An 18,323-nucleotide genomic window follows, 5' to 3' on the forward strand; every position below is an offset into this window, starting at 1 on the left:
CTTGGCTGTTGGCAGGGATTTCATGGCTAAGCGTGAGAGATTGCTGAGTTGAAATGTTCGGGATGGAGCCTGCGGTGGGTATGTGGAAGAGGGACACCAAAATGAGTACAGTAAACCCATGGGTCCCCCTGTGGGGATTCCTGGGGGACATGGTGTGGGGGTCCAGAATCTTCTACCCCACTCTGGACTCCTGTCCGTGAGTCAAGGGTGTATAGGGCTTGAACTCTGTTCATTGTTGGAGTCCCCAGATTCCCACCTCACTGAGCATCTCCTGCCAGGGAGAGCCCTTCACGACAGGAAAATCACTGCCAGTCTCTTGCTCTGCTTCTTACTGACTCTGCATTCTGAGTCCCCATTGTCAGACCTGGAATATCTGATACTGGCCCTGGAGGAGCCTCAGGGTCATTTGGGCGGGAAAGCAGCTCTCTCTCTCTCACCTTCAGATCTGATGGACGAGTACTGGCGTTTGTGTTGAGAAGGACTCTTGAGGTTGCCTTTGCACTCAGAGGGAAAGAGGACCTACCTCAACTGGCAGTGGAAGGTTTTCTGAAAACAGCTCCTGATTCTTTTTAGCATTGGGCAGCAGCATAGCTCTGCAAGCAGTTGGCCATCTAGCTTTTCCTCCCAAATTTTCAAGGTTAGCAGTCTGATTCCTTTTTAAACAAGTTGTCCCTTTGGTCTTCTTTGTAGACCTTGGTAAGCCTTGAAAAGAACTTGGCGATCATGTAATTCTCTGCCCTTCTTTTACTAGTGAGAAGACTGAGGCCTAGAAGAGGGGAAAGAAGATTTTCCTGCCTGTCTCCCCACTGGCATCTCAAGCAGAGCTTACAAAGGGGATCCCTTGGGGCAAGCTTCCTTCCCCACTGCCAATATCACCCTCTAGTTCCTTCCTTGCAGTGGCCAGGCAATGTCAAAGTCCATGCCAAGGAGTGTCAACCAGGAACGCATCTTCTTTCTTGAAATACGTCGTGAATCAGCAGGCAGGCCCCTCAAGACCCCAGCGATGCAGCTTGCTGGGTCCAGCACACAGTAACCCAGAAACATATGTGGTGAGCAATAACAGTCATAAATTTTATGAGATTATGTGTTCCTAATGTGAGATTTCAGGCTGATCTGTTTGTTGAGCTATGCCAAGCTTCAGCATGATTCAATCAAGTTGTGCTTAATCTTCCCTTATTTACTCTGGGTGAGGGTGAGTCACGGACTATGTCTCTAGTCCAGTCTGCTGAACTAATTTACCCCAAGGATTTTGATGGACTGGTGATTTGTTTTCTCTAAATGTCCAGAGTTTATTTACTTATATCATTAGATGGGGTCTGGATTATATACAGTGAGTATCTGGAGCCACGCTGAGGACCAAAACCTCTCTGGAGAAGCCACTAGGGATGGAAAATGCCTTGGAAGTGATCATGGCTTCTTGTCAGTCCTGGTCACATCATGCCAAGTGTTTTGTTACCTGTGCATTAACTCTGTGGACTCTTTATCATAGAGAAAGGCATTTTGGCCAACTCCCCAAGCCTCTGACCCTGAGCCATGAGGATCCGGAGTGAAGGGGGAATATATTGACATCTCATCCAAAGATGTAAAAGCCTGGAAAATTTGCCCGAGGCCGGGAGTGACTCCAGCCACCAAGCATCTCCATCTCTGAGTGTCCAATTTTTTTAAGCCTCTGGGGAGATGGGAACATGCAGATGGAATTTGTGTCCTTAATGCTGGTTTCTCTGTGCTCTAAGGGGATGCCATATCCCCCTCTATGGAAAGCAGTGAAGACCCGTCTATAGCCTGATTGTGACAATTTGGGGAGCTCCTGGCTTCCCTGGATGAGGAGAAATGTGGGGTTTGGGCCTTCTAGGCTTGAGGCTCCAATGACGAGAGGTTCCTTGATTTCACCTTGGATCAAAGTACCAACTGTTTCTGGGATCCAAGGGAGTATCCAAGATGTAGAACTTTCAGTACTGAAGTCAGGAAAGTTCTGGGCAAACCAGATCAAGTTGATCACCCTAATTTTGATGTCTTTTGTCTTTGGAAGTCAGGCCTTAAGATCAAGACAGATCTTTGATTGGGATGGAAGGGTAACTTTCAGAAGCAGCTGCTGTAGGGCCTTGGGGTCTGGAAAGACAGATTCCCCATGGCCTCTATTGCTGGAAGAATGAAAGTATAAAGATGAGTTCCACCTAATTTCCAGGTTTTCAATGCACTTTTCCCTCTGCTGAGAGGCATTGCCAGGTTTTCCTGCCAGTTGTGGGGCAATGACAGCCTCTGAGCCTGCCTTAAAAGGTAGAAAACTCTACAGTTTGTGTGGGGAGGCCAATAAGCCGAAGCAGCTGTCACAGGGAAGATGATGTGACCCTGCTGAGGAGGCAGGTTCCGAGGCTAGATGTCATATTCCTGAAACCCTGATGGTCTCAAGCAGCTTTAGCCTGGCAGCAGGTTTTGGATTTATCTCTTGGGGGAAAAATGTGTTGTTTCTTTTCTTTCTTTTTTTAGGGCTGAGAACTCTGACCACTATGGTGAACCCTTTGGTTATGAGGGTAATGCATAATTCTACAGCACCCTGATTAACAGTGTGGACCCTGGAGCCACTCTGCTGGGGCTAAGGTCCTGGCTGCCATTTAATTTGACCTTGGGTAAGTAATCTAACCTCTCTGGACCTCATTTTCTAATCTTTAAAATGGGCACACAGATACAGTGGCTGTGAGGAATTAATTAATACATACAAATAATTTCAAATAGGGCCTAGCACATCATAATTACTCAAAAAATATTATCTATGGACCTGGACTGAGACGGCTGAGTCAACCATGTTCAATCACCATGTATGGTAGTATACAAAGCTGTCTTGGTGGTCGTCAGCATCACACACCAGTGGGAAGCTCTGCACCAGGAGCCATGGTGGCTTTTCACCTCTGCCAGGTTTTCTCACCATGTCCCCGACTCTCTCTTGCCACCTGGTCACCACCTCCCAGGCTGGTATGGACATGCTGCACTTCCGGCTTAGAATGTGGACCTAGACTGAGGCTGCGGGGTTTGACAAAATCTCACTAAAAGTTCGCGCGAGAAGATCATTTACCACTAGCCAGCAGACGTGAAAATTCTGAGGTGTCAGTGGCAAAGACCCTTCCAGACAGATCCCTCCTGGTTAATCTCCTGTCTACCACCAGGTTACAAGGCAAGCTTGCCTTCTCTTAGAAGATGCCTGTGACCCGCCTCCTCATGCAGAGTCCAGACCTGAACACCTTTCTCCAGGCTCCAGCAGGAAGAAACCCGCACGCTTTCACCCCACCTCCCAGTCCATGCTAGGAGCTTCTGCACACACTCATCTCTCCCTCCCTCTCTGGATGCTTTTTAGGGCAATGTGTTGAATTTCAGCTCCTGTGTTATTTTGGATATAGTTCTAATTTTACCGAAAAAATCTTGCCAAATTAGCTCTGAGCAAATAAATGTAATAGTGGATGTTTTTGAAAGCCTACCTTTGGCTTGAATTCCACAATCGTTGTCTTTATTATTATACTATTCTCCAAAAAAGAATTGCTTAGAATATCTAATTGAATTTTTAGGGCCATAATGGCATCAACTTAACCTTCCCATCCTGCATTTGGCAATGTTTCAAATTTATGTTTGGTAAATGTGTTTTTAATACACAAATCTATACAACTGCTTTTCAGCTTCAGGGAAACATCGTGTATTAAATGTAGATAGTAGATGGCATAAAAAAAATGCAGTGGTGTCAGAAGAGATTTTTACCGCACCATTCACTGCCAAGATTAAAATATCCATAGTCAAGGAACAGAAAATGCCATAGAAGAATTTCTTTGAATCATCTGTTTCAATCTGTCGTGTTTTCCGTGAATATTTGTAGCATCGTGATAGCCGTGGCCCTGCAAATTATTTTATTCTTGATTGTTTTTGTAGTTATTCTACTAACACTGCTTATAATCCTTTTCCAGTTGTGTCATCTACTGGAAAAAATACCCAAACATGTTTACATATAGAAATATTTGCATTTTGGGAATGCACGGTTTAACAAAATTTGTTATCTATACTATATTCATCAGGGGTTGGGTCTCAAATACAACAACCTTAAAGTTTGTAGCCAAAATATTGAGTAACATTTAGCTCTTCTTACCTTATTCAGATGGATTTTACTCATTGCATCTGCTGCAATTTTAATTATTTAGTTTAATATTTCATCCCCTAAATAAGTGCAATATTATTTGGTGTAAATATTTATATTATGCACAAATGCTCTGCCATGATATTATCAAATTTTGCTCTAACTTCTGCCAAATGGATAAAATTCCCATTATCATGTTCATGCTCATAAAGTTTCTTGGATGTTCCTCTGCACACTAGACCTTGCTTGCCAAAAGTTAAACCATGTATAATCCGCATCTGACAACAGCACAAAATTTTTTTCTCATTTTTGTAATTTATTTGCAGCATTGATAATTTTTTCTTTTCATAAGATTTTTAAGATTTCAGCTTTTCAGTACTCTTAGGCCAGGTCAGAGAAGGCTTTGGGAAAAAGCCATGCTAAGACTTGGTAACCGGACAGACCAAGGTCGAGTTCACATTCTTGCAATACCCACAGCAGGACCAGGTGGCCTTCTAGAGCAGGTGCTTCCTACAGGGTGACTCAGTGATCCAGGCAGAGATGTCACCGTCCTGCAGCTTGACCCCTGGGACACATGGCCTCTTTAGTCAGTGCAGCAGGCGAGCATGGTGGAGGATTTGAGATGGACAGTCAAATGCTTCGGTTCAGAAATGACGGATCATGGCTGTTCACTACCCATTGGCCAGACCTGGTCTTGAGGCCTCTCCTGGCTGCCAGGGGAGCAGAGATGTGAAATTCTCACACTTCCTTGGAAGGGACAGAGAACCAAATAGGGGTAAGCCTGAGACTTCTATGCCACAATATCCTACTATTTATTCTTGTGCCCTTTATTTTATTCATTTTTATTAAAAAAAATGTAAATGCTGCCAGCCTTTGCACCCATATCTCTTTTTTTTTTTCATTTTTAACTATCCCCAAAGAATTGGCAATATAGAGAAAAACCATGAGTAGTAACTTTCAGAAGAAGTCATGCATAATAAGCTTAGGAAAACTTCCTATTTCTAATGTCTTTGGGGAAGTTAAAATTCTTATTTGAGGTTTAAAAGAGAAGTGCAACAATTGTACCCTTTTATATAATATTCAAATTATGTGGTCTCTTTCACTGTAACTACATCCTCTCTGTAGGTCCTCCAGCCCCTTCATATTTCTCCTAGTTGTTTCTGGGAGTCCCTGGATATAGTCTTGAGAGTGCTTCTCCTGCTGATACTGTGGACTTCTGTTTATTCCATTTTCTTCCTTCTCTGGCTACAGCCATCACTGCTAAAACCAGAGTAATGTCCCCAAAGACACAACCTGCACGGCTATCACTCACTATACCCATCCTTTCCTGTCTTGGTCTCTTGACTGAATCATATCATTAACACACTGCACTCCTCCGCATTGGTTAGCAAGCGCTACAGAATAAACTACTCCCAAAATACAGTGGCCTGCAAAACAACCACCATTTCTTTGGTTTATGAGTCTATAGCTTGACACGTTAGGCCGGAATTAAATTGGCAACTCTTCTGGTCTTAAATGGGCTTCCTCTTGTGTCTGTGGGTCATCTTTGCTGATCTTGACTGGTCATGTCTGGGGTCTCAATTGGGATAACTGGGATGACTGACTCTGGTTCACAAGGCCTCTTATCCTCTGGTGGGCTAGCTCACATGGATGGGGAGGAGACCCAAGAGAAAGGGAAGAAGTGTGTAAGTCCCATTAAAGCCTGGGCTCAGGGGGTGCCTAGGTGGCTCAATGGGTTAAAGCTTTCGCCTTCAGCTTGGGTCATGATCCCAGGGTCCTGGGATCGAGTCCCACATTGGGCTCTCTGCTCAGTGGGGAGCCTGCTCCCCCCCCCATCTGCCTCTCTGCCTACTTGTGATCTCTGTCTGTCAAATAAATAAAAAAACTCTTTAAAAGAAAAAAAAGCCTGGGCTCAGAACTGGAAAATGTCTATTATACTAGATTCCATTGGGCAAACAAAGTTACAGGATCAGCCCAGAATCAAGAAAATGGGAAATAGACTCCACCTCTTGATGGGAGAACTACAAAGTTACATTGCAAAGTGTATGGCTGCAGGGAAGAGTAAAGGGCTACTGCCATATTGGTTAACATTTAACAGCCGCCCCTTAGAATTGAGGTGAGAGTACATGGGGATTGGACTAAAGGATATGTGAATGACAGGTCCAGACTCGCTCTAAATCACCCCTGCTACCACTATTGGTCTTTTGACTTTGAACATGCTCACACATGCCAATACCATGGCAGTTGGCGCAGCCTAAGTTCAAACCCAACGCAAGCCATGCGAAGGGGACCTGGGTATGGCTGTTAAAACCCACCAAAAACTTGGGGAAGGGGCTGTTCAAGAAGTTCCTTTAGTAACTCTCTATTTTAGCCTCCTGCTTGTTGGTGTCACTTCCCTAGGACTACCAAAGACAGTAAGTCACTCTTAGATGAACACCTTCTCAGGGGAAGGTGGCTGCAATCTGTGCCCTCTGACTCTGAGAAAGGGAGAGAGAGAAGGAAAGAAGAGAGGCTAATCCAGGCTCTGGGTCCAGACTGGCCTTCTATGATCAAGGCCACATTCTGCCACTTCTTTTGAACTAAAAAGGGAAGCCATGGGGTATAGATGAATAATAAGAATATGTTGTGACAATCATCCTTCACCTATGCCAGGAGGTCAATTTCTTTGTTTCACCTCTCAGTACTAACCCAGGAGGGGTTCGTGGACAGGATAGGAGTGGAGAACCCACTGAGTAGACAGGTCCTCCCCGTTCAGGGATGAGTCCCTCCTTATTCTAAGTCAGATGGAAGGGGTAGAAATTTTTATGTTCCCTCATGTAACATCAAACTTTCAGCATCTCTAGGAGAGTTCTTGAATCCAAAATTAAACCAATTGTGAGGTTGTCTGAGAAAAGAGGGCTTGGTGGGGAAGATCCTAGCCTTGGAGTTCCTGAGCTGTGGGGTCCCAGAGGATGTCTGGAACTCTCTCAAGTTGTTTCCAAACTGCTTTTAGCCTTGGTGCAAGATTCAACAGAACACAAAAATGTAAAACAGTTTATCACTGTTGAGTAGGAGGGTTACCCAAAGAATCTTCAAGTCAGCCTGTTTTGGCTGGGCACCAGCTTCCTCTTCTGTAGATGAGGCTCAGGCTACCTTTTCTCTTTCACTGTCTCAGATATTTTTTAAGATGAAATATGGAACAGGTGTGAAAGCAGCTTTGGAACTATGAAGCATTCCATAAATACAATTTTTTTTCATTTATTTGTTCATTTATGGCTTGGCTACTTTCAAACAGCATTGAGGCAGCTCACAAGATTAGTATGGTGAAAATAAGTCCCCAAACTACTATCGCAGAACCACGAGAAAAGCCAAGTAATAAAAAGAATGGGAATGAGGAAAACTCTATCCAAAATGCAGACCAAGAAAGGTTTCTTCAAATGAGCATAAAATTTAGCTCTGGAGGGATAACAGGATAGACAGATAAATTTAGAGATCACTGATGTTTACTAAGCACCTCCTGTGTGCCAGACACTGCAGTTCAATTACATGAGCCAAATTATTTTTTTCTGAGCTTTTCAGGAACCAGGGTAAAAGAAAGGAATTAGGAATGGAAGAAAAGAAATCTACATAAATTTATCACTAGCTTTTTTCTAGCTTGAGTTCTGAGAGGAGTCTTTATATAAAGTACATCAAGGAACATATTGAGGAATGTCTTCTAAATTAGTATATTGTGTTTAGGTTCTAGGTAAGATGAAGTAAACTCACTCTACCGTATCTCTCCCAGGGAAATGCAGTTATGAAACCTGGACAGAATTCATGGGACACTATTTGAGGACTCAAAAGCAAATAGCAGTAGGCAAATTGGGAAAGAAAACCAGAATTTGATGTACCATTGAACTGGCCATGACTCACAGCTTCGACTCAGATGTGAGTGCAGGTGTGGGAGGTACACAACGGGTGGGGTAAGCAAAGCCCCAGATTTCTGACTAGGGAACTGAAAAAGGAGAAACCCAGGGAGTCGAAAAGTACCAGAGAAAGTGACCATATAAAGGTTTTGTGAGCTGGAAGGCTCGTGCTAAGCTGCACATTTGTGGATCTGATCCCAAACAGCAGATCAAATAAACTAGCAGGTAGACAGTAGTCTGTCTGCCTACGTCCCAAACTAGCTAGTGTAGAATGCATATGTATGGACAGATCTAGATAACACTATAAAGAATTTAAAAGCTGAACAGGCATTGGAATCACAGCACACATAACACAAGTTGGAACTTGAGGCCTGAACTTAAGCAGGTTCTTTGCCTCCTATGGAAAAAAAAAAAAAAATCCTCATAGGATTTAAACAAGACCCAACAACTCATAACATAATTATCAGACTGTCCAGGATATGATTCAAAGTTACTTGGCATATAAAGAACTAGGCAAATGTCAGTTTGCATGGGGAAATATAAATGCTGGATGCCAATGCTTAGATGACACAGATATCAGAATTATCTAACAAAGACTTTAGAGCACCTATTATAGAAATGATCCAAAAATAAAGACAAATTCTCTCTCCCTCTCTCTCTCTCTCTTTCTCTCCTGCTCCCTCTCCTTATTTGTCTCCCTTTCTCTTCTGTTCTTACTACAATAATAATGTTTTATTTATTTTATATTTAGTCATAATTTTTAATAAAAAAAAGTACTAGCATCAGTCTAAAAAATAAAGGTGCATGTTTAATGAATAATCAAGTACTGACTTTCCATTTCTCAAGAACACTGATGGTGAATATATAATTTACACAAAACTGTTGATGACATCGGGGCTGTTGTGGTTCACTGACCATAGGAAAATAGAAGACACATCTGCTAAAGAAACATCAGCTTTTGTTGGTTATCAATTTCTTGCCTCTCAGCTCCAGCCAGATTCATTCTTTCTTTCCTGCTATGTGATAATGGATATGGAATATAAATATTTTTCTTTAGTCAAATGGCATTCTGTTAGGCTTTTAGAGTAGAGGGGAAAATTCTCTTGACAGGAATGGAAAACTAGAAAATCTCAGCAAGGGAATAAAATATATGAAGGAGAACCAAATGGAAATTTTAAAACTGAAAAATATAACAATAACTGAAATAAAAACTCACTTACTGGGCTCAACAGCAGAATGAAGGTGTCAGAGGAAAGAGTGAATGAACTTAAAGATTAATAGAAATAATTTAATCTGAAAGACAGAAATTTAAAATGTTGGGAAAGGGAACAGACATTAAGAACCTGTCAGACAATACCAAAAAGTATAACATTTATGTTATCAGAGTCCTGGAAGGTGAGGAGAAATTATGCAGTGCTGAAAAAAATACTAAAAAAAAAAAAAAGATGTTTGAAAACTTCCAAGATTTGATGAGAGACATAAACCTATAGATTCAAGAAGGTGAGTGACCCCCAAAGAAGATAAATCCAAAGGAATCTTTCTCAGCCACTTCACAAACTACTAAAAACCAAAGACAAGAGAAAGTCTTGAATTCAGAGAAAAATAACACAGTTCTTGCAGAACTACAATTCAAATGACTGAGAACTTCTTATCAGAAATACTGTAGGCCAGAAGGAGGTGTCATGGCATTTTCAAAGTGCTGAAAGACAAGAAGTGTCATCCCATAATTCTAGTGAAAATATGTTTCAGGAATGAAAGTGAAATAAAGACATTCTCAGAGTAAGCAAAACTAAAAGAATTTGTTGCCAGTGGACTTGCTCAAAAAGAAATGCTAAGGAAGTTCTCCAGACAAATGAAAAATGATACCAGATGGGAAATTAGAACATCAAGAGTGAAGAAAGAGCAACAGAAATGGTACATAGCTGGAAACCGTTTTATTGAAAATGCAGAGGTTCTGGCTATTTCTGACATCAACCCTGAGGATGCTCCAAGGTTATATACTAAACTGTAGTTCTAAAAACCAATGCTGTGGGGGAAAGTGGGAGCCACACAGAATGTAAGATCATGTCAAATCATGTCACTCTTCAATCCAGTGGTGTCCCATCTCACTCAGAAAAGTGCCAGTCCTGGGCGCCTGGGTGGCTCAGTGGGTTAAGCCGCTGCCTTCGGCTCAGGTCATGATCTCAGGGTCCTGGGATCGAGTCCCGCATTGGGCTCTCTGCTCAGCAGGGAGCCTGCTTCCTCCCCTCTCTCTCTCTGCCTGCCTCTCTGCCTACTTGTGATCTCTCTCTGTAAAATAAATAAATAAAAATCTTAAAAAAAAAAAAAAAGTGCCAGTCCTGACTCTAACACCCAAGGTCCTATGTGACCCAGCCCCTTATTACCTCTTTGGTGTCTTCTCCCACTGTCCTCACCTCTCATGCTCCTCTGTAGACAACCTGTCTCTTGTTTTCTACCTCAGGGCCTTTGCACTTGTTGCCTTTTCTGTCTGGACCTTTTGATTCCTCAGATGTCTGTATGGGGGGCTGACTCTCCCATCTCCTTCAGGTCTTTGCTCAAAATGTTACCTCCTCATTGAGAATTTCCCTGGCTATTCTATTTAAAACTGAAAACTCCTCTAACTACCCTGCCTCTCTCTTTCCTTATTGCCTATTTTGTCTTTCTCCATAGCACTTACCAAAATCATCATACCACCTAATTTCTTATTGGTTTATTTATTGTCTCTCGTGTCCCGCTTCATGAAGACAGGGGTCTTTGTCTCTTTTTTTACTGCACAGTGCCTGGCACACATTAGGTAGATTCAATGTCAGTTCTCTTTGACTTAATAAAAGTTTATAATCCATAGGAGTAGGTAGTTAAGTATTTCTTAGGAAAAGAGCATAACCATTGTCTCAATTGGCTCACAGAGCAAACATTAACTCATATAGTGAACACTTCAGGGTTTTTATGTTCAGCTCCTCTCCTTCCTTCTGGTGGCAGCTGGCCCATTTTGGGGGCAATTGCTCTCCCCATCTCCAATAAATGGTCTAATAGAAGTTCCATCGCACTCCCTGGCTGTGGGGGTAGGTATAGATGAAGCCAGACCCATCAGAGTACTTTCCCAGGACTCTTGAATCAGAATTAGGCAGGGATATGTGTGGTAAGAATCTGTGTTCCTGTCACATGGAAAAGACTGCATGAGGGAGTAGAGAATGAGATATAGGGAGTCCTACACATCTAGCCTATGGTTGCAGTGGTAACAGTCATCCCATGATAACAGTCATCCTTCAGGCTCACACCACCCATAACCTTCCTATAATTTGACTATATAAGATAGTTAATCTGTTTTTGCTCAAGCCATCTTGAGTTAGGTTTCTGTCCCTGCAAAAAGATTTCTGAATAATACAGTTTATTTGGCACTGCAACTGTCATCAGCAGCAAATACATTATATGTCAATATTGTGCTAGATCTGTGGCAGGGGGAAGAATGGATAAGTGAGACAGAGTCCATATTGCCAAGAGTCCTTCAGTCTAGATGAGAAGACAGTTCTACCCCAAAATGTCATTTCAAAATGCCAAGTCAGCATTACAGATAGTATATATGGGCCATGAGAGGGGAAAAACCACTGTGGACTGAAGTGGTTAGAAAAGTTATCATGGGAAAGGTGAAACTTGGGCTGTGAGTAGAAGGAAAAGTGAAACACCCATAAGCACACTAGATAGAAGAGAATACTCTGAGTAGGGGGAAATGCCATGAACAGAGGCAATGGCTCAGGTATGCTTAAAGGGATCATGTGGGTTAGTTATGGGAGATGGTTTATATGGTTTATAAAGTGCTCTCACATTCACTATCTCATATTTTCGCAAGAACCAAGCAAGGTGGTTCTGAGCCATCCAATGACTTCCTTAAGGATATATAGCCTAGAAAGCTGGCACATCTAGAACTTAAACCAAATCTTTTGATTCATGTGTAAAGCACTAAATACCAGGTCAGAGAGAATTTTTATCATACTGGCTAAAGACATCAGCTAATATTTAATAATTTCCTATATTATTAAATAATAAATTTTCTCATCTGTCTTTTCAAAATCTTTTGATGTGTTTGAATCAAGATCCAAACAAGGTTCACAAACTGAATTTTGTGAATAGGTCTTGTAGGTCTCTTTTAAAACTTAAAGGCTCCCTTCCTACTGTTTTTCCTTGCAACTTGTTTGGAACATTCTAGATTTGGCAAACTTCATCTGATCAGTGTCAGTTCATATGTTCCTTTGTCCCTTTTATACCCTGGTAACTGTGGACTGTGGTTGGACCTTGAAGTTTGATGAGAGGTAGTTTGTTTTGGGGGAGAATATGGCATCAGTGGTAGTGTGGGCTTCTAGATGCATCACATCAGGTGGCATGCAATGCTTGGTCATTTTTCTTCTTGTCATCTTAAGATTGATCATTGGGTTCAAGCGTTACCAGCCTGAGTCCTTCATTTGAAGTCCCCCTCAGTTTTTCACCTAATGGCTTTAGCAACCATTGATAGAGCTGATGTATTGTCTAGCAGCCATTGATATTACCTAGTTAGTTCTATTGCAACATTGGTAGCTGCAAAGTGCTGTTCTGATTCTATAATTCCTTCTTCAGTTATAGGCTAGAATTCTTCTGTAAAGACCTTTTCTATACCAACTATTTGACTGCCTGAAAAGGTTGAATAAATATTTAATTCTTTTTCTTTTTTTATAAGGTTTCAGAATAATGAGTTATTTCCCTAGCATACCCCAAAGGTGACCGATTAGTTTATTATTATGATGAACTCGTGAACTTTAATATTTTTTATATGTTAAGTCCGTTACAATTACTATTCATTTTGAGGCTCTGAAATTCCCATCTTTGATAAATGGAAGCCCCTTCGATTTGGCTCCTGGATCGTTTTTGTATGATCTCAACAATCTTTAATATTTTCCTTGCTTTCCTGGCTCATCTTTACATTTCCTGGTCCAGATCCGAAATCAGCCATTTCACAAAAAGCTCTAATTCCTTTTTGTGGGAAATGGTATTTAGAGACAACTCTCTGTGCCCTAGAGGTGTACATTATTCCTAGGTAAGTCTCTGCATCTAGGACTTTTCAGCAGACAGAGAATGGAAAGAAGGAGGTTTTTCTTGTTTTTTGTCTTTAAAGAGAAAATTTATCCTGGATTCAGGCTGAGATTTACAATTCAAATTTAAAACCACATGTTTTTTACTTAATTTTAATTTTATATTTGTATCTATTTTCTCTTGTTCTGAAAATCTTGAATTCTAAAGTGAATTGTTTATTTGCTTTATCCTATTTTATGTATATTTCAGAGTAACGATAGAATATTATTAACATTGTAATTACTGAAAAACAGTTTAATCTTTCTACTTAAAGTTTGGTGTCTTTTTTAATCCTTAGGCTATATCTCACTAGAGTTATTAATCAAATTACTGTGTTTTAAAGTCATTGGAGAGCCACCTGGGTGGCTCTGTTGGTTGAACGTCTAATTCTTCATTTTGGCTCATGTCACGATCTCGGGGTACTAAGACTGAGCCCTGCACTGGGCTCCATGCTGGGCATGGCATCTGCTCAAGATTCTCTCTCCCTTTTCCTCCTGCCCCCATCCTGCTCACACCCTCTCTCTCTCTCTCTCTCTCTCTCTCTCTCTCAAAAACAAGCAAACAAATAAATAAATTAAATTAAAGTCATTTGAGATAATTCTACCTTATCTGATTAAGCCACCAAACTGATATACAGGCTTCACTGTTTTATCTACTTTCAATTCTTAAGGATTGCATTTTTCTATTTAATTAATTTTGCTTTATGGTTATGTAAAGCATTTCCATTGTTCCAAGGTACAAAATTATAAAATCAGGTACATTCAGAGAAGTCTTGCTTATCTTCTTATCTTCTCCATTTTATTTCCTTTCTCATCTATAAGAAACCATTATTAATTTTTGTTATCTTGCATTTTAAAAATATGTAAGGAATAGTACATATAATCAAATAATCTCCCCTTTCTCAAATAAAATGGAATGTACTATATACATAGTATTCGGTACCTTTTTCCCCCATTTAATAATATGCTTTGGAGATCAGGACACAATAGAATGCAGAAATATCTCTCATTCCTTTTCATAGCTGCTTGGTCATCTATTGTGTATTTTAATAATAATAAACTCCATAATTCACTTAACCAGTCCCCTAGTGATAGACATTTGGGTTGCTTTCAGTTCTTCGTTAATATAAATAGTGTTGCAATTAGTAGTTTTGTACAGATATCCTTTCCTACTTTTGCCAATATTTCTTTGGTGTAGCTTCTTACTAGTGGGCTAAATTGTGCAAAAGGCAAATGCATATGTAATTTTGCTTAGATATTGCCAAATTGCCTTCCATGGGTTTGTACCATTTTGCATTTCTAATGACAATGTTTGAGTGATTCCTTCTTCACGGCCCCCAACAGTATATTGTGAAACTTTTGGATTTTTGCTTGAAAAATTGCATCTTGGCTTAATTTTATTTTACATCTTTCTTATTATACTCCATTTAAGGTTTTTAATTCCCTAATACAAACTCCTGGCTCATTTCAGCTATTCAATAATTATTCTTTGAATCCATAAAAGTATTTTAGGAAAATTAATCTAGCTGTAGAATACAGAGTCATTTAGACTCTGGAGAGAACAGAGACAAGGAGCACTCATGAATTTCAGGACAGAAGATAAACAAGAAATACAACTTCATTTTTCTACAATTCCCACATTACATTTCCTCTTCTCAAGGATGGGAGCATTGATTTAATAATCTCTGTCAATTCAGACTTTGCCCTATTCCTCAACCACTCAGATTATGTCTGAATTCCAGGGTCTTGGGTTAATGCTACAATAGGGAATGTTGGGGATCAGGGTGGAGGGTTATTTGGAAAGGGAGTCAGGTTCTTGGTCATCATTTGCCCATCTGACTGCCCACTGAGATGTCCCCCCCCACCCGACTCCTGGCAGGTCCCTAGTCATGAAGCCAAAAATGTTACAGCTTATATATGACCTTGACTTTCATCCAGAGGGTTTCTATTGACTGTCACTTAGCGCTTTCATTCCTCTTTTGGGAACCTAAGGAAATCTGACTATGATCCCACATGTCTTGGAGTTCACAGGAGAGAGACTGGGAGGACCACTGAGGTCTTCCAGAAACCCCATGCAGCCATCTCTAGTGCTCAGCCCTTCTAGTCCTCAGTCACACAGAGCATCACTGTGGGAGCTGGGTTCGAACTTGAGCCTCCTGACCCCATTTGTCTCCTCTGAAATTTGTCTAAGGCTCAGCTTGGGTATGGAATAAAGGCACAGCATTTCTTCTCAGAAACCCTCCAGTTTTTCCCCTTCCACACCTTCCCCAAGGCCCAGCATAGGAGTATTTCTTTCCTGAGGAAGAGGGTGGGATAGGGAACTTCCTGCTCCTGGTCCTCAAGACTTATAAAAGCCAAAAACGTGACTGTTCAGTTTTAAGCTCTAATAATGCTTTCTCGTGGGTGGATGCCTCACAGTCAAGTTTGAATGGGAGAGGGCCAACGGGAAGAAAAGGAATGGTATGTGTGTGTGGTGGGGGATATTAATGGAACATCTCCAAATACTAATATCTCCAAATATTATCCCAGTGACATCAGTTAAGAGCATATAGCAACGGCCAGGTATGACATGGTGAGAGGTGGAATGAGATATTGGCTGAAGTTTTGGGGCTGATTGATGAAGGAGGGAAAGAGAAAGAGTCAAGAATGAGGCTGGGCTTTGGAACTGCCCCCACAGAAGAGTGATAGTGCAGGGACTGAAATGAGGCCAGCTGGAGGGTGGGCACGCTGATTCTGGGAGAGAGATAGTAAACTTGGCTCCAAGCTGGGGTGAGATGTAGAGGTGACAGTCAAGCCCTCAAGGAGAGGCGTTGAGATCACTGTTTTTCTGGAAGAAGAAACAGAGAGAGAGAAAGAGAGAGAGAGAGAGAGAGAGCATTCCTGAGGTCCCAGGGCTGAGTCTTAGGCTGCTTCCACAGGTAAGGAGGATGGGGGGGGCAGAAAGAGGACCGCTCAGAGGGGCCAAGTTTTTGTGGGGCCAAGCATCGTGCAAACACGCCTTTCATCCCAGGATGTGGTCTTACCCTGGACACCTGAGAGGAGGATTCATTCCAGAACATCTCATGAATATACCAGCTCAGTCTATATGTGCATCTGACTGTCCACCCACAGCCCCAGCACACAATCCTGGAGCCATGTCATTTGCAGTTAGGCAACCTAAGGAATACGTGAAATTGTACCTTTTTCCCCCTGCAGTTACAACTGTCCCCAGAAGTAGGACTGGTTTACTTTCTATTTAATGTGACAAACATTCTCTGTGCAGCTCACATGCACAGAGCACGGGATAGTGCAATGGCATGGAACCAAAGTTGCAAACTTCGGTTCACAAGCTCTATCTGACCCAAAGCCTTCTATCGTTCAGCCTGTGTGGCTGTTGTTTGTTTTGCTTTTACTCTAACTAGTTGTCAAAATACATAAATCAAGACTTAACAGGCAGGCCCCGCCCCTCTCACAAGAGACCCACCTGCTCTGCATCTCTCCCTGAGTCTTCCCGCCTAACTCCTGTGGTCCTTGGTGTGTAAAACTCCCCGCTTATGGCCTCAACCCACTGGCTTGGGTAATAAACAGGCAGAGGCTCTACTCTTGACTCAGCCACCTACCCGTGAGCTTAGGCAAGTTTCTTTATTCCCTGGAGTCTCAGTCTCCCCTTCTTCAGAATGGTAGTGATAATAATGCCTACCTTCGGGGGCTGGAGCAGGTAAGGTAGCGTCTATGCAGAAATTGCTTGAGGAGTGGCCGCTCTCCCTATGAAAGATGGCTGAGACAACTTCCCCGCTGATGGGTTTCTGCTGGGTGATGCGAGGCAGAAAGTGGCCTCAAGGAGGGGAGGGTCAGTGCCAGGGAGGTTGGCAACAGGCAAGCCCCTCTGGTTGTGGGAGGGGGAAGGCTTCCTGGGGGAGGAGGACTAGAGGCCTGGCTTTCTTTTTCTTCTGTGGGAGGCAGGCAGCCCAGCCTGGGCCTGCATGGCCTTTGAAACCCCACCACTCAGGACAGAGCCCAAGCCCTGGGAAGGCTAGCCCCCACCCCGGCCGGCCGCCTCTCTGCTGTGATTCCAGGAACTGGGCCCTATCAGTTGGGCCCAGTTTCAGGAGCTGTTTCTTGCCATTTCCCCTCAGTCATGTGGCCGCTGGAGTGGATAAAGTGGGAGGGAATGTGATTAAGCTCCCAGGCTGCCTTCCAGGCAGGGGGAGTGGGAATGTGTCTCAGATTGGAGAATGGTTAGAATGTGGGTGGGGAATGTGGGAACCCTGGGGGAAATGGGCAGACCCCACCTCGGTGAGCCGCATGGGCAGGCCTCTCAGGTCAGAGAGCTGAAAAGTGGCCTTCTCGCAGGTCCCTGACCAGGACTCCTCCCTCACTCATGTCAGAAACACAGACTGTCCTGGGAAGGCTTGTTTCTGGGCTGGAAGAGGCAGCCTGCACCCTGAGGCTCTTTCTCACACCATCCAGGCTTGGGAACTTTTCTCCTGACCAACCCTGCCTTCTAGGGGCCTGGGCTGGGAAGAAAGTGTACCTTTTAAACCCAAATAACATGTAGACCATGATTGAGAATGCTGCTCGTCACCAAATCTCAAAATCACGTTCATTTATGTGGAACATCTTATGTTCAACGGGCATAGCACCATGTTCGTCTTCCAGCTCCGTTTCTGAGGCAGAGAGAAGCGATCTGCTTCTGACAGGGCAAGAGGCACAGAGAGGCCAACATGCCTCTGAGAGCCACCCAGAAAGCCCCTGCGGGAACTGGGTTCGAACTGGGGCCTCCTGTCCCCATCTGCACTCAGTTCACCGACCCTCCCTCTCCTCCAGTCCACACCTTTATTTCTTTGAAAAGGGTGGAGGCTCTTCCCCTTGACTGATTGACTGACGTCAGTGAGGTACTCACTTGGGAACAAAATTTAAGGGGAAGGAGCAAAAAAATGTAACACTGAAGATAAATGATATTTTAATGCAATATTTTTAAAATAAAAATTAATGCAAAAAAATTAAATCTCTAGTAAAGGCAAGATCTGACTCTGCATGACTAGCTCAGTCGCCTCTCCTGGTCCCAGCCTTGCTGAGTCCATCATCCCCAGAACTGACGTGGAACACAGGAAGCGTGGGCTACAGTGCCCAGTAGACAAAGATTCCATTCTGCTGTTGACCATCTGACTTTAGGGTAAGTGACTGACACTCCTTGAGCCTCCATACCCTCATCTTTAAAATGTGGGCAATCAGTTAGTGTTCCCT

The 18,323-nt window shown here is 42.6% G+C and overlaps 1 long non-coding RNA gene across 1 annotated transcript; it reads right to left on the reverse strand.

Moving 5' to 3' along the window:
- Positions 1 to 4,409: 4,409 nt before the first annotated feature.
- LOC309860556 lies at positions 4,410 to 17,222 on the reverse strand. Its single transcript, XR_014309446.1, has 2 exons — positions 16,777 to 17,222; positions 4,410 to 4,861 (listed from the first exon to the last, which is right to left on the reverse strand). It is a non-coding gene; the product is annotated as an uncharacterized lncRNA (long non-coding RNA).
- Positions 17,223 to 18,323: the final 1,101 nt, after the last annotated feature.

This window comes from Mustela nivalis (genome assembly GCF_964662115.1).
Source record: "Mustela nivalis genome assembly, chromosome: 2".
Classification (NCBI taxonomy): domain Eukaryota; kingdom Metazoa; phylum Chordata; class Mammalia; order Carnivora; family Mustelidae; genus Mustela; species Mustela nivalis.